The following is a 16,988-nucleotide window of genomic DNA, read 5'->3' as shown; positions in this document are numbered from 1 at the left end:
CTTCATCTAAATTGTCTGCCTATAAATGTAGCACTTGATAGTCAAAGACCTACATGCACTCTGTAGAAAATTCACTAATCAAAACACAGTACTTGCTAGACCCCAACTTCTCAACTGTGATGGGTAAAAATGCCAGTTTTCATTTCATGTTGTATGCAGATTCACTGAAATAAAAAAATGAAGAAAAAAAAAATTAAATAAATACACAAAGAAATAAGTAACCTAAATCATACATTTTGTGACACAATTATTTATGCTCGCATATTGTGTTTTTTATCACATTTTTATTTCAATGCAAAAGGGGAACCTAAGCCATTCAAACAGGTATTGCAATAAACTAAAAATCCATGCTCAATGCGCAATCCACCTCCCCAGCCAAAAACTGCTGCGTTAAAATTAACAGCAGTAACAAAAAAATACAGGATCCCATGGGGACCATCACATTTCAATGTGTTATTTATTTATTTATTTTTGACCATAATTATCCTTCATTGATCTCAGTCAGTCTCAATTATGGCCTATACTAATTGTGCAGTGGCATGACCCACTACAACATATAAATAAAATAATGTGACACAGGATAGACTGGTGTTTGGTAGTGGCAGAGACAACCAAAATGGAGGAACAAAATTCTAGCAAACCCTTTCATTAGCCTGGAAAACTGGAAGCTAACAGCAGAACTACTTAGTGCTCAGAAGGGATTGGTTCATGTCGGACTCCAATGCCATTAGCATAGATGCTCGCCTACTTAGCCAGGACCCAAATGACTGATAATACACCACAGTGCTGAACAGTAACATTGAATGGTTGCAGTCATAAACAAGTATAGAAAACAGAAAATGAAAAAATACAAATCTGCAAAAGTGCAAATGGAAAAAAATTGTTTAAAATAATTAAGTAATTGGATGTTAGAAAGACAAAGTCTGACTTCTACAAAAAGATCTGAAGGGCTCACAATCTGATCTCATCATAATGCCAGACCATACCCCTTGTGATGTCACGGCAATGAATATGCATTTGGAAAAATTTATTTACACGTTTTATTGGTTATTGCATTATTTTCCTTGTTATTATGATTTTATTATGTATTATGTGTTGATTTGGACATTACCACATGTTGTTAGCTTTGACTCCTGTTATCAAGCATTTGATCTGACATTGACATATAAAAGTGTAGTGATTATTTAAGAGGGCACATACAACTCAAAGGTAAGTCATATTTGTGCTTAGCTATTTCACTTTAATTAGAGACTTTTTTTCATATATAATGTCTATAACTTGTGTTTTTGATATTTATGTCCTTAGATTTTCTGACTCATTTTGGTTTTAAAAATACCTGGCTACCATAATCATAATGTCGGGGTCATCTTAGGTCCATAAAAATATGAGAGAACACCTAAAAACAACAGAAATGACAACAAACACACAAAACAGTAGCCAGTCACTGTCCAGCTGTAAAACCTGACTTTCATTGTCTTTTGTATTAGAGATCAGTGATGGTTGTATTGTTTTGGGTGATCCTTTGTCATGAAGGAGGACAATTGTAACTAGTTACCTATTCTAGCTGAGAAAATTATATCACCTAAGCAACTGGTACATTTTTGGAATATTTATTTGGTAATTGACTCACTTGACCCATTTTTACACTGCTATATGGGTGAAAACATAACTATAGTGACCTTATCATCTCCCTTTATTTTACAATAAAGTATCGCCCTCCATTTATCCATTCAAAGTATCTATACTAATAAAAGGCAAAGCCCTCACTGACTCACTCACTCACTCACTGACTCATCACTAATTCTCCAACTTCCCGTGTAGGTAGAAGGCTGATATTTGGCAGGCTCATTCCTTACAGCTTACTTACAAAAGTTGGGCAGGTTTCATTTCGAAATTCTACTCATAATGGTCATAACTAGAAGCTATTTTTCTCCATTTACTGTAATGGAGTTGAGCTCGAAAGTCGTGGGGAGCGGAGTTTCGTGTGACATCATCACGCCTCCCACATAATCACGCAGTACGTAGAAAACCAGGAAGAGCTCCAAAAACCGCTGAAGAAAACATACATTATATAATTAAGAAGGCAGCGAAACAATTAGAAGCGAGCGAGTGACATATAAAACCATATTCAGCGGCTCATGTGAACTGACGCAGTGTGCAGACAAAAAGCAACAGTTCCAAAGAGTGCTGAACAAAAACTGAATTACAGTTTATTGCTACGCTCAAATAGACAAACCAAACGCCGTGGCGCAATAGTAGAGGCTTCGCCTCTAGCGCCGGCTTCCGAGGTTCGATTCCCGAGAGGGGATGCACTGAGTATGTACGCGCGCTTCCTGATACATTTTAGCCTCGCATCCCCTTGGTTTGAGACGTATGAAAAAATATGCGGTTAACGCAGAAAGACAGATCACTAATAGAAGCTTTATGAATAATGGATACTTTATTCGCGATCAATGATTGTTTTGGTAAAGCCATACTCAGTGTATTCATTAGATGAACGGTAAAAAAGTAAGAGCGAGGGGAGGATGACTTATTGAGGCACACAGGCAAAACCACAATAGCACACGGGCTCGATGTACTGTAGTGCGCATCAACTCGATCTGAATTGCGCAATCACATTTGAAAAAACATATCTTTTCAAGTTCTATTTAGTCCATATGTGTCAAACTCAAGGCCCGCAGGGCACATCTGGCCCGGCGTGTAATTATATCTGGCCCGCGAGATCATTTTATATATTATTGTTATTAATGGCCCGGGGATATGAAGCGCTGGTAACACAATAAACTACAGATCCCAAAATGCAGCGCTTCAGCTACCTTGCCGAACACAGTACAAACAAGTCTAGCTTATGATGCTGCAAGTTATTGCGATTGCGAAGCTAGCCCACACGATGCCGAAGAGAAAAGGTGATTCTGAACATAGAGCCTTTAAAAACCGATGGGAGGCTGAGTATATGTTCACTGACATTGCCGGTAAACCCATGTGTCTCATTTGTGGAGCTAATGTGGCTGTAATTACAGAATTTAATCTAAGACGGCACTGTGAGACAAAACATCAAGATAACCTGAAAGACCTGAATGCAATGCACAAGATACAGAAAGCAGAAGAGTTAAAGAAGAATCTGACACTTCAGCAGACGTTTTTACCCGTGCAAAATCACAAAGTGATTACAAGTGAAGCTACTTTTATGGGAGACACAAATGCACCAGTGCAACTTGCCCCACTTTCCCTGTTGCCAAGTAATGTTGAACCAAGTAGGCACAGTGGTGTTCCCAAATATGCACTTTGCTGATAAACTGAGCGCACTGCGCACTGAGTTTGCACGGCGCTTTGGTGACTTTGAAGAACAAAAAAATAATTTTGAGTTGTTTCGCAACCCATTTGCTGTCGATGTGGAAACTGTACCTGTGCAGATTCAGATGGAGGTGATTGAGCTGCAGTGTAATGGCACACTGAAGGCAAAGTACGATACTGCACGGCCCGCACAGTTTATTCACTCCATTCCTGCAAAAATGCTCCAGCTCCGTCTACATGCGGCTCGAACCTTGTGCATGTTTGGTAGCACATATTTGTGTGAGACGCTCTTCTCAGTGATGAAGACTAACAAAACAGCACACAGGAGTCGCCTCACTGATGAGCACCTGCAGTCCACCCTGAGAATCTCCACAACACAGAACCTCATACCAAACAGAAACGAACTTCTTGCCAAAAAAAGATGCCAGGCTTCCAGCTCTGATAAAATGACATATGAGCAAAGACAACTGAATGATTTGATTTGTTATTGCTGAAAAGAACAAATTTTATTTATATTTCCAAGTTTTGTTATGCACCATGTTCATATTTGAATTTGTATAATTTTGACAAGATATATTTTTATGGAGAGCAAAATCTTTTGGGATATTTAAAATTTAAGTTTATTTTTTATATAAAATTACATAAGAGTAAAGAAATTTAAATGTTTGTTCTTTTAACGTTTACTTTATTTCTAACTTGTATAATTTAGACAGGATATATTTTTATGGAGAGCAAAATATTATAAGTTATTTAAGGTTTGAGTTGATTTATTCCGGAATAATATTCTGTCGACTAAATAAAAATTCCTTCTATTTAAAATTTAAATAGAACTTGAACATATACGATACTTGTGTGTGTGTGTGTGTGCGTGTGTGTATATGTATATATGTAGATATTGTGAACCCGGCCCGGACACAGACAGGCGGACATGTTGTTTCTCAACCACCACACGTTTATTTACAATATTATTTACAAATACTGGTCACAAAGACCCCAGTCCATTGGTCACTCAGACCCCAGTCACGTGCACAATTACCCCAATCACACACAGTCCTGGCCACAATGCCTTTTCTTCGGGCCGCCTCCACAGCTCTCCTGAGCTTTGTCCTTCCGCCTCCCGACTCCAGCCTCGAATGAATGGAGACGGCCCCTTTTATATGGTTCCCGGATGAGCACCAGGTGTTCCCGGCATTCCTCTTCTGGCCATGCCCCAGCGTGGCGGAAGTGCCGGCTGTCCTCCCGGCTGCTCTCCAGGCGCCGTCCTAAATCTTCTTCCCAGCACTTCCTGGTGTGGCGGAAGTGCTGGGGTAACAGGTCCCCAAGGCATTGGGGCGCCGCCTGGCAGTGACCACGGGCCCCTACAGGGTGGAGCTTCCATGCCCTGTACCCGTGGCCCCCAGAGCAACCCGGAAGGCAACCCCCACGTGATCCAGGGTGGGCACAGACCCACATCCGGTCCCTCATGACGTCCCGGCCGGGTCATGGCCCCTGGCATCCCTGACAATATGTATGTATATATATGTTTATATATGTGTGTGTGTATGTATATGTATGTGTGTATATGTAGATAGATATATATATATATGTATATATATGTGGATGTATTTGTATATATGTATGTATATATGTGTGTGTGTCTATATATGTGTATATGTGTATATGTATATATGTATGGATATGTATATATATATATGTTTATATATGTGTGTGTGTGTATATATATATATGACAGCATAGATATATATATATAGATAGATATGACAACAACACTCATATCAATGACAAAACAATTACATTAACAATCAAGTTACGTTATTTTTTAAATATTTCCTTTTCTTTTTCATAACTTCTTTAACACACTACTTCTCCGCTGCGAAGCGTGGGTATTCTGTTAGTTTATCTATATTTACCGATGTTATGCATTATCCGAGGAAAAGCTGTTAGTGTAATACACTACTCTTCTTGTAATTTGATAATAGCTTTGTCATGAATTTTGTATCAGACATGTAAATACTATACTTTTAACTCCAACTGTCTCGATTAAGCAGTCGTGGAGCAGTTGACTGTGGGAATGTGGACATGACTCCCCAGCTCCACTCGGCTATTGTTAGTGTATTGCTAGTATTGACCATGTGCACATGTCCTACAATGTTGTTTACTTAGGATTTTTGTGTTTATACTTCTCTGTAGTTCATTAAGTCTACATCTTCAAAATCACAATGAGCGGGAAAAGGAAGCAGTGTCTTTGAAACTGGAAGGTATGAAATGATTGGACTGGGGAGAAACAGTTAGAAAATATGGCTAGTGACCTATGTGTTGATGATCTGTGTGGGACTTCGTGTCACAAGGGCATTTTAAGGAAAAGGTGAATGCAGAGTTAAAATATGGTGTTGCTCTGAATGTAGACGTGGTAAGGGTGGAAAGGCAGGCTGAGCAGTGCTGATGATAGGAGGATCAGCCAAATAACAGGCACATGCATTTGAATGATCAGCACAGCAGGGGAATGAAAGAAGGGGAAAATGACTTTTAGACAAGTCAAGTTTATTTATAAAGCACTTATATAAAAAACACAAAGTGTTCAAAGTGCTTTACAATTATTTGTTAATAATAATAATAAGTAAATAACATAAAACATATTAAAGTAACATTCCTTAATTACTATGTATGAAATACAGTAGCTATCCAATGCATAAAATACAAACCAACAACCCTTTTAATTTGAATTAAAAGCCAGGGAGAAAAGGTGTGTTTTCACCCTGGTTTTAAAAATTCTCAAATTAGTTGCAGATCTAATCTGTAGCGGCAAGTTGTTCTAGAGTTGTGGAGCAGCCACAGCAAATGCACGATCGCTCCTATGCTTTATCCTTGTCTGAGGTATCACCAGTAACAACTGGTCAGACGATCTTAGAGGCCGAGACAGGGCATATGTCTTAAGGAGACTGGTGAGGTAGATGTGAGACTCCGTGTAGTGGCATGGTTGGCACCAAACTACACAGTGGCCGTTTTGTAGTTCGGGACCAACCAGGGTCAGACTTGAGAGAATTCAGACACGAAATCACAGACACAAAAAGGTGGTATTAAATAAAAAAAATGTGGGGTTATTTACAGACGAAAAAAAAATGTCCCAGTCAAAAAAGTGAATATTACTTACAGTGAATTTTGCCAGTCCCAAAAATGAAAAATAAATACAAAAATGTATATACACAAGATTATAGTCTTCCTAAAGGGAAAAAGTTATTCAGGAAGAAAATACTCACACAGCAAAGTCAATTGAGAAGGAGTCAATTGAAAAGTGGGTTTCAAAAAGAGTGCTTGTGAGTGTGGATAAAACCAGAAAAGCAGTGAAAACAGGTGAGTGCAAAACACTTCAGAAGCTTTATTTCTTTGTTTTCATAGCCATCCATTTCATGCAAGATTTCAGTCTAAGGTAGCATTGGTCCACATTACCTCGGATAATCAGGGTTCTATTGTAAACAAATTGTGATTTTACTGTAGCTGTGACATCTGTTAGGCAATTATGGGAGTTGATTTCTATAACTGAAGAACCTCCTTTAGAAGTGCTCTGGTGGACTTAATAGTGTTGTCTATGAAAGATCAAATCGGGAGAGCTAGACAGAGTTTAGAGGTAATATTGGTAGAGTGAATAATTCACATGTAATGATGCAGTTTTTGCGGGTTTCTACTAACTGATTCTGTTCCCTTCAGATTGCTCATAAATCTCTACAGCTCCGATCCCTTATCCATATTAATCCATTTTGTGATAAGATCAAATTTTGGATCATAAACAGGACATCTTTCAGTTCATACAAGAAAGTTAAAAAAAGTGAGGTAAATCAACTAATTATACATATTGTAAGTACAGAAAAGCATATAGGAACATTCAGAGATTTTTAACTACAAGGAGAAATAAGGACACAGAAGCCAGCTGGCACCTACATGGGCAAGCCAGCTGAAGAGACAAATAGAATGTGCCAGCTCCTGGGTGACTAAGGGCCGGGAGACTATAAATAAAAGTCAACAAGGACCGCAGCCACCAAAGATAGGAGTTGACCAGCTGTGAAGACAAATAATATGTGTTGCTTTCTGCTTTGTTTTGTTCATCAACCACAGAGACAAACAAGAAAGGCACAGTATCATTTCAACTATTCCAAGTTAACTAGCTGACAAAAACAAATGACTTACAAATGCTGGAAGGGATGTTACATGGCAGTTCAGATTTCTTTGATTTGCTTCTAATTTCAGCTATTAACTTTGAACTGCGTTTAGAGAGGCCTAATAAAGAGTAATTTATAAGGGTAATTTATAGGTTTGACAAACATTTTAAACTCTTCATCTTTTCTACTGGCTGGTTTTATACCTAATTTGATTGTTTCGTTAATCTCTATGTGCCCTCATTCTTTTCCCTCCAATGTATCTAAACAATTGTTTTTAGTTTAGTACCTGAGGAAAGATTTACAGCTAAAGCATTGTCCTTGCAAATTTCTTTTTTTATTTTATCAATTTAGAAGTAACCTTTACCTGTTTATCCAGTTTTTAGCTTTTTAGTTAAGAATTTGTGTAATGTTAAACCATGGTGAGGACAGGGTCAAAACAAACTAATTAGGAGGTGATCTGATAGTAAATTAGAGTACTGAGGATTATGTTCTGATGATCAAAACCATGAGTTATAATTTGATGTAAACTGTGATTGTGAAATTTTGTTTTGATGTTTTACAACTTAACAAAAACCCTGCACACTTAATTAAGAACAGAAACCGTTTTCCAAAAATGTAGGTTTCCACATATAGTGAATTTTAAAAAGCACCCATCAAGATTGCTTTATCATAGTTTATAGCTAAATGTATTTGCTAAAGTCAGCCATGAATTAGGACTGTGGCCCAATAGGTCTGTAAATTAGTATTACAAAATGTTTGATTCCATTTTAATGTTTAATTAATGTACCTCTAAAAATGTACAATTACTTACATTTTTTGAAGTGATTTGCAGTTTATCATAGAAATCATTCCAAGATTGCCCTCTTGGATAATATTTTATTATTTATGGAAGAAGATAAAATCACTATGGCAGTGGATCAGCTAGAGGAATGGTGCCAGTTTTAATAAGCTTAAGTTTCACTAAATAAATTTGGTATTATGTATTTAGCCAAAATAGCATTGTTTCCACAGGTGGTGAATGTTTAGCAACTAGAATATTAAGCTGTAGTTAATATTTAGAGACAAGTTTTATATGTATTGTATTATTTTAACATAGTTACTAATATAGGTATAGCGGGTAGAGGACATGATTTTAGTTTTAAGTCCAATTATAATCTCAATATACTGGCTATTTTCACACTACAAAAGGCAAACAACAAACAAAAAATAATCAGTGCCTTTGAATTGTTTAGGACTCACTCCCAAAAGGGATATGATTTAAAGAACAGCAAGTGTAATAAGATTCCCTGCTGCTAACCTAAAATAAACCTAAATAGTCCTAAGGCTAACTTGCAAGAATTTTCTGTACTCACCTGACCTGTGTGATCACAGCAATCACCTCTCTATTTGGCTTTCTCCTAGTGAGTGGAAGGAAAACAAAAACACAATGGTAAAAAACAGCAAACCAAAAACAAGTCTCAAGCACAAAAGACTCAATAAATCTTCAAAATGCCCATTAAAAAATACAAACGGCAATGTACTATCTTTATAAATAGCTAACTTTGCTACCCATCTAAGATGGGTTGAAATCTAAGTAATCAATGTAAGCTTAAGTGTTAACATTTGTAGAGCAACGCATATGTCTCTGTTATATAATATTTGGTTTTGGATTCTTAAAAGAAGTGTTAATATTTGCCAAGCACCATCTATTGGAATGACAAATACAATGCATTTTATTATTAAAAATGATTGTAAGGTGCCATCTTTTGGAATGACAGAGACGTAGCAACCAGCCTGACATGCAGACAGACACACAGACGCTTATCCTTTTATTAAGGTGAAAAAGTATTTGTTATTCAAAAAAGGCTCTAGCCAGCCAGAAGCTCTGAAGAGCACAAAAAACAGAAGGCAACTCCTTCAAAATAAGCAAGCTAAACTAAACAAAGTCCCAATAGAAATTTAAAAAATAAATAAAAAAAAATAGAGTACTAGGTCAAAAATCCAGTAGAATTCACCACACTATGAGCACATTCAGAATGAACTTTATGAGACTGTGGGTTTCCTCAGGCTTTATAGAGCTGAGGATGATGGGCAGTTGGCCCTCTTGAAGGACCACCCACAAAACACACGGACCAAAAAAGAAGATACACAGTGTGACAGATAGGGGGCAGTATCGCTCCCTTGAACCCCTGTCCAATACGCCAGACACCAGATAAAAGTCCAATGTTGACTTTATTAATACACAACAGTGCCCAAAGCACCCTCTTCTCCACAATACTCATTCAATACACTCACAAATCACCAACAATAAACTCTCCACCACTCCCAGACACGTTGCCCTCCTACCACCCAGCTCAGCTCACCGTCTGGGAGCTCCCACAGTCCTTTTATATTCCCTGACCCGGTCAGGTACAAGTCGTTTTCTTCACCCCAGAAGTACGTCACTTCTGCCGTCGCTCTGCCTGTGACGCACTACCGGGTTATAGGGCACATATGCTCCTCCATGCAGCTCCCTCTTGTGGCCCCTGTGGTATCCAGCAGGGCTGTGCATAAAAACTCCATTGTCCATGATTCCCTGGTGGTCTTCGGGGCACCTCCATACTGCAGGGAGGGCTCCATCTGGTGGCCTGGGGGTATTGGCTGGGATGACAAGCCATAGACCACAACAGATACATAGAAACTAATTGACCAGCAATATTAGCATAAATAGTGGATTCAAAAATGAACAAAACTAATATAAAAATGTTGTTTAAACCCCAGTCAGTTCCACATGACAAAACAAAGATGTACTATAGGATAACAAGCTTAAAAAACAACACAAAACATCTACAAGCAAAAGGAATGGTTTGGAAACCACTGTGAAAGTAGGTTAAAAAAGCAGACTTGAACCTTTCAGCTGCTTTTTCATTTAAAAAAAAATGGCAATATTTTATGAATGAACGTGCTACTGAGTGCCAAGTCTCCTGAACAACTACCTGTTCTTGGTCTAATTTGTATCTGACCTGGTGCTGACATGTTAACATGTTACCATTACCCATTCACCCTCTACCTGAATTAATGCTGCTGATTTCAAGTGTGAAATGAATATAGTGGGACTCAATCTGAGCTTGCAAATGACTGAATTATGTAGCCATAGTGACTAAATGTAATTTTTTTTTGCCCAGTGTATATCAAGTTTCTAAAGCAGTTTTCCAATGCATGCATCTTTCCCACAGGTTCTAGGAAGCAAAATGTTTCTGAAAAAATAAATATTATTACAGACGATATAAGTTAAGCTGTATATTTTACAGGAAATGCAACATGAAAAAGTACTTCTAGAAGAGCATAAAAGAAATTTATCTTCAGGAATTAAATCATTTTAATGAAAATGGCAATTTTGAACATGTCTTTCAATCTTAGGTCATTTTCTCTGCAGTCTTCTCAGTGAATGGCAGAGTTCTGCTTGTCCTCCATCATGTAAAGCCAACAAACTAATAAATTATAACATCAGTAAATTCTTATTTCAACAATTATACTTTCATTTGGGCCAATGAAAAATTTGTTTGGAATTATAGGAATCAATCAAGGAACTTAAAATACCAGCCTTTCCTCTCAAATATATTCTATAACCATGTCCTCTCGTCACATAGCTTCCACTGTACATTCTACAAATAACAATATGTTTATGGTGTATAATATAACTATGGTGGTAAATTATGAAGGTCTTCAGCCAGAACAGCATTGTGTTAAAATCTGTGATGAAGTCAATCAGCTGAAAGTGATAGTGATGGTAAGGTGCTGCTCAGGATATTTAAAAATGGCCAAAATCATTAGGTATGGCAGCTGAATTAAAAGATAATAATTTATTATGAATAACTACACAAAACGCAGGACCCTCCACCCTAAATTAAGCTCCTAATATCATCATATTAGGATTTGATGTGGCACCTATCTCTTCTCAACAGACAAATAATGCATAGTCCTTATATATATTTAGAAAAATCAAAGGGTAGCTGTATTTTTTAATACATAGGCTAAAGCAGACATTTCATACCCTGAATAGTTTGCATTTCTCTTTTTCAGTTACTTATCTGAAAGGAATATTTACATCCAAAATTAAACACTATTGCACAATTTAGCCAGTTTTTTCTATTTCTAAAATTCATCAATGCCTACTGTCATGGAATATAAAGATAATAGACAATCAATATGTATATATTTACCTTTTTATATGATAAAATTTAAATCATTTGAACAGAGTACTTTTTTATATTAGTATTGTGTCTTAATTCATATTTAAACACTGTAATGTTATTTCAATGTGTACAGTACTATTTTTGAAGATAAAACATTTCACTTTATTTAATCCAATATTGTATGCATATCTTGTTACCCCAAAGAAGAATAAGCAGTTTATGTTTTCAGCTTTATTTATTTTGAAACCAACAGATTAAACAGAATATACAATATCCAAAAAATATTATGAAAACAATAATACACAATCCCTTGTGGCCTAACAAACTTAGCTTTGCATTGATTAAGTCTATTACTGTCATAGTATGTTGAAGATGCAATGAGCCTTTTTGGTTCATTGTGCTTATTTTTCACAGCAGGGATAGAGAAAAACAAAGCAAAATATACAGAGCACTGAAAATTGGAAAGTTCAATTACAATTAAAGCAACACATAACATTTTGAGGCCAATTGCTGCAATGCAGTATACAGTTAAAGTTAAGTGGATCTTTTAAAAGGCAATTTTCAGTAAGTTCTTAGAATAGAAGAAAAAGAACTTCACAGGAAGATTGTGATTACAATGCACAGAGCTGAATCATATTTCAATTGATGATACCCAGGTTCTACTTAGAAATTTTTTATAGACACACCTAAGACAAGCTAGTCCTTGCCTAAGTGTTTGGATTTCTGCATTTTTTCCAACTAAACGACACTGAATGAGATTATATTTTACACCTCTAGCAATACTTAACACATTTCATTCCTGCACTTCAAATTTTGGATCCTACCAGAACTTTCCTCCTCTCCTGTGTGACCAGTCAGAATTGCATGTAGTGTGAGGTTACAGAGTGCCATTAATCTTTGTGAGTTCTCTAAGGTATAGAATTTTTATTCCTTGTCTAGTGAACACTTTTAATTGTAGCAACTATTTTCTTCTAACCTCGTGACTATAGTGCTGATGCAAAATGATCCCTAAATAGCAAGTGCAGAAAAAGTCAATCACATGCAGCCAAAGATGTTCAACTACATTTATTTGTCTTTTTTGCATATATATTATGGAAATATTTTTGCACTGTGTAATATACTTTTTTAACTAATCATATGTTTTCAAAAAAAGGCTATAAAAATCCCCATAAAAAAACCAAAACAAAGATTCATCCCAACAATGCAGTTTTATGATAAAGGACATAACATTTCATACCGAAACAAACAGCAACAATACAGGAAATGTCTTTGTGAAAAGTACTCCTGCCTTACTGTTACTGTTCTTCTTAATATTTTAATTTATTTTTTTACGTTTTATTTTTTTGTTTTCCAGGCATCTTCTTAATGTAACACAAAAGAGAAATCTCATATGACGAGAATGGGACATGAGATATAATGAAATGTTCAAGTCAGTTAACCAGTTGATTATCTGGAAGAAACCGACATGCAGTCGTATACTGTTTATTGGCTGTTGTGAATCCAACAACTCAAAAAGCTCAGAAATAGGCACACGCCTCAGAAAACAACAAAATGCAAGACCTGCCCATTTGCTGAGTCTGAGCCCATGGGATAAGCCTCACACCACTCAAGCCTCCACAGGCCCAAAAATTGGGCTAATGCTCCCTAAATATCAAAGGTTAAAAAATGTCCAGAATAAGGGAGAAAGAAAATCTCTGTGGTTCCAAAATAATCAAAGTGAAGTTATATTTAAAAATAAAATTAAAGAATTGAAAAAATTAGCACAAAAAGGCAAAATTGGAAAATGGGCAAAAATAGGGTGAAAAAATTAATAAAACCAAAATCACAAAACCAGAAGAAGTGCCTTTAATGATATCAGACGTCAGAACCAGGAAATCAAATAAAGAATAAAGGCACAAACCAAAATATCAGAAATCACTGCCAGTGCTGAAGCAGCAGTGAAACTACAGCTTCTCATTTTATTATACTAGGGCTGTACCCCAGATGCATCATTAAGTGTCCCCACCTCATTTAGCTTTCGCATTTAGGGGGAAAAGTAGAAAAGAAAGAAAAATGATACATATAATATTAATAGAACACAAAATTGCAAAATAATTCATTAACATGTTAATTAACAATAAAAAATGTTAACTAAGTCCTAAAAAAAGAAAACAAAAATAATATCTGTAATAGTTACAAAATAATATTTAAAAGACAACAAGAAATGTATTAAAACAGTAAACAGACCTGAAATAGAGATGTAACCCTGGGTGAAACAAAGTCATTTATGTTCATACTTACAACATGTATTTTCTTGTATTCCATTCTGAGATGTTACTTTGGATATTCTGTACATCCAGTTGACATTAGCACAATAGCTTTTTTTGCAATAATCACTGTAATTTACAATGAGACAATACCTTAATCATATTATCTTAGCAAATATTAAAGGTCACCTCGCATGGTTTAAAGGGGCAGTTATTTTATTGAACACTTTTAATTAGCTTTCTCTTTCCTCTGTGTTTGCATTAGGACTGAGCTGTTGTGAACCATATGGTGTTGCCTTAAAAAGTAACACTCTTTGTTTTTTTCTTTTTTATCAGCACATTAGTTCTGAAAAGAAATTAGTTTTTCATGTTATCATTGAATCTTCAGAACAGAAACATTGCTTCTTCTTCTCTAACAAAAATAAATGTGGTCAGGACTATAGTAATAAGCATTTTTATACATGCTATTTTATGCATTTTGGGGTTTAGAGTTAATCAGGATTAATTTTCTGATATTTATTTTATATTTAGAGTTATGTTTTTAAATTTAAAATTAACTCTGTCTTAATTTTCTTTACACAATGTCTTTTTCAGGTCATATGACTGCAATCATCACTTGTGTGATATGGAAATGACATTATAAATATGGCAATAATCCCACTATGGATGCGACTTCTGTTTGAACCTCAAGTGTAGTTAGCTCCTTATTCCAGTAGGCCCTAGTGATAGGATTGTTTTTTTTCTTTCTGGCTTTAACCTTTAGCATTCATTTTGTCCTTTTGTACTGGTCACTCAGTTCTGATTGTCTTCCTGGTTTTAAACCCTCGTTTTAAACGTCTTTTGGCTTCTCTTTTATTTTCTAATCACTTAACTCACAATAGCCCTCAGGTAAAGCACATGTCCTTAACAAGGACATTGTGAGATACAACTGACTACCTGACATGTGAATTACATGACACAAGATTTTTTCATGAGTGTTTTAAAAATGTTTGCTAGGTGGCAGAGTTAAAAATGTTAAGGTTTGCACTGGGTGTGACGAGGATGGATAGGATTAGAAATGAGTACATTAGAGGGTCAGCTCAGGTTGGATGGTTGGGAGACAAAGTCAGAGAAGTGAGATTGCGTTGTTTTGGACATGTGTAGAGGAGAGATGCTGGGTATATTGGGAGAAGGATGCTAAGGATAGAGCTGCCAGGTAAGAGAAAAAGAGGAAGGCATAAGAGAAGGTTTATGGATGGTGTGATAGAGGACATGCAGGTGATGGGTGTAACAGAGCAAGATGCAGAAGACAGGACAATATGAAAAAAGAAGATCAGCTGTGGTGACCCCTAACGGGAGCAGCCGAAAGAGGAGGAAGAAGTTGTTCAGCATTAAACTCCATTAAAGCCTAATGTATCAGAAAATCTCAATTCTGCACAAAAACATGAGATAAAAAGTATTCTTGTCCTTCACTACAAAATGGGGTATGTAACATATAAAAAAATATAATTTCTAGACAAATAATTCCTGTATCTATCATTATGATAGTTTTTTATTCATTTCATAAGTGATGTGTTGTGGCATTAGAATATTCATATTTTAATTACTGACAATGGATTTCTTGCTCAAACACATATGCTGTTTTGTTCTTTTTAGCCCGTTTGTATCTCATTTAGAACAGAATAGACTCTAAACACAAAATTGCTACATGCAGCTGTGTGCACCTTGGTCTAAGAATGTTTCTCATTCATTTTCCTTAAACACCTCTGTTTTTTTAACATCAGAGGTAAAAGAATTCATGGTGCCAATCAAACACTTTTTCACTAACTCTATGCCCATTACTTTCTTGGAATCATGGGGGGTCTACCTGACTACAAGCTGCACACCCAAAGTTTGCTTTCTTTATTATTAACCACAGATGATGAGACTTGGTGAATCTTACAGTGTTCATCATTCCACATGTTGACCAACAGGTTTGTATTCAGTCTTTTTCTCTGTTAATCCATATCTGATGTGTTTTGTCCCCACATCCTTTATCCTTTTTTTTCTTTTCTTTCTCATTGTCCATGTCAACATCTACCAGTGTTAATAGTGCTGTGTGCAAAATCTGTGGCAGAATCTTTGAAAGCCTGTTCTTTCTTTCTTTCTTTCTTTCTTTCTTTCAAGTGACGATAGCAGTTCTATGGTTTTTGTGGCTTTGCTAAAAAAAGATTTTAAAAAATACTGTGCCTCCTGGGCGTTGTGTACTGTTTCTTTAGCAAATTGACTTTTTTAACTACAATCACCTGGCTTTTTAATTTAATTTAATTTATGTAGCTTCCAGTGTTTTTGGCACAAAAAAACTCTCCATGTGCCTTCACTTTTCTTTATTTGTTTATTTCTGACAATAAAACACACTTTTAGGAAATTATTTAAAAAAAACTGTATAATATAAAACAATATTCCATTATTTTCTGCATAGTGCCACTGTGAAAAGTAAGTTTAGACAAACATGTTTTTTTTATTTTGTGATCGCATCATCTTTCTTGGTTTATTTTTTTTCTTTAGGGAATAATTTTGAAGTTGGGCTAGTGATAAAGAGAAGTTGAATTTCCTCTGAATAATAAGCCTCTGAGTCTAGCTGCAATAGATTTCAATATGTCTACACTAAGTACTGACAGCTATTGATAAACATTCAATATACAGCTTCAGCCTATCTCAGGTCTCCTGCTTCTCAAACTTGGAGAAAACTTGGTCGTCTTTTATGTAAATTCAGTACTTTTTCAAAACTGAATCAGTAATAATGCTTGAATTACCTTGATTTAATAATTGAGGTACCTGGTTTGTTAAGTGGGATTTCAGAGTGTTTCAGGAAAATTACAAACATAACCGACAGTTACCAAGGAATTTTAATGTTACCAATAAACCTAGTATTGTAGAATATATATTATGGGTGAACTAAAAAATTATATATATATATATATATATATGAAGAGATAGATAGATAGATAGATAGATAGATAGATAGATAGATAGATAGATAGATAGATAGATAGGCAACACACAGAGACACATTAAAGGTTTGGGGTACCAGCCTGGTAAAACCCTGTTTATATAGGCAAGCCTAATTATTGATAAAGAAATTTAAACAAGCTAAAGTAGTACAATTAGTCAAATAACAG

The 16,988-nt window shown here is 35.8% G+C and overlaps 1 long non-coding RNA gene across 2 annotated transcripts in view; it reads left to right on the top strand.

Moving 5' to 3' along the window:
- The window catches only part of LOC120514697, a 64,182-nt gene that overhangs the window by 30,375 nt on the left and 16,819 nt on the right, over positions 1 to 16,988 (top strand). The window lies entirely within an intron of this gene.

The sequence above is a fragment of the Polypterus senegalus genome, chromosome 14, assembly GCF_016835505.1.
Source record: "Polypterus senegalus isolate Bchr_013 chromosome 14, ASM1683550v1, whole genome shotgun sequence".
Taxonomy (NCBI): Eukaryota; Metazoa; Chordata; class Cladistia; order Polypteriformes; family Polypteridae; genus Polypterus; species Polypterus senegalus.
Note: the sequence above shows the minus strand (reverse complement) of the source record. Positions and strands in the feature narration are given on the sequence as shown.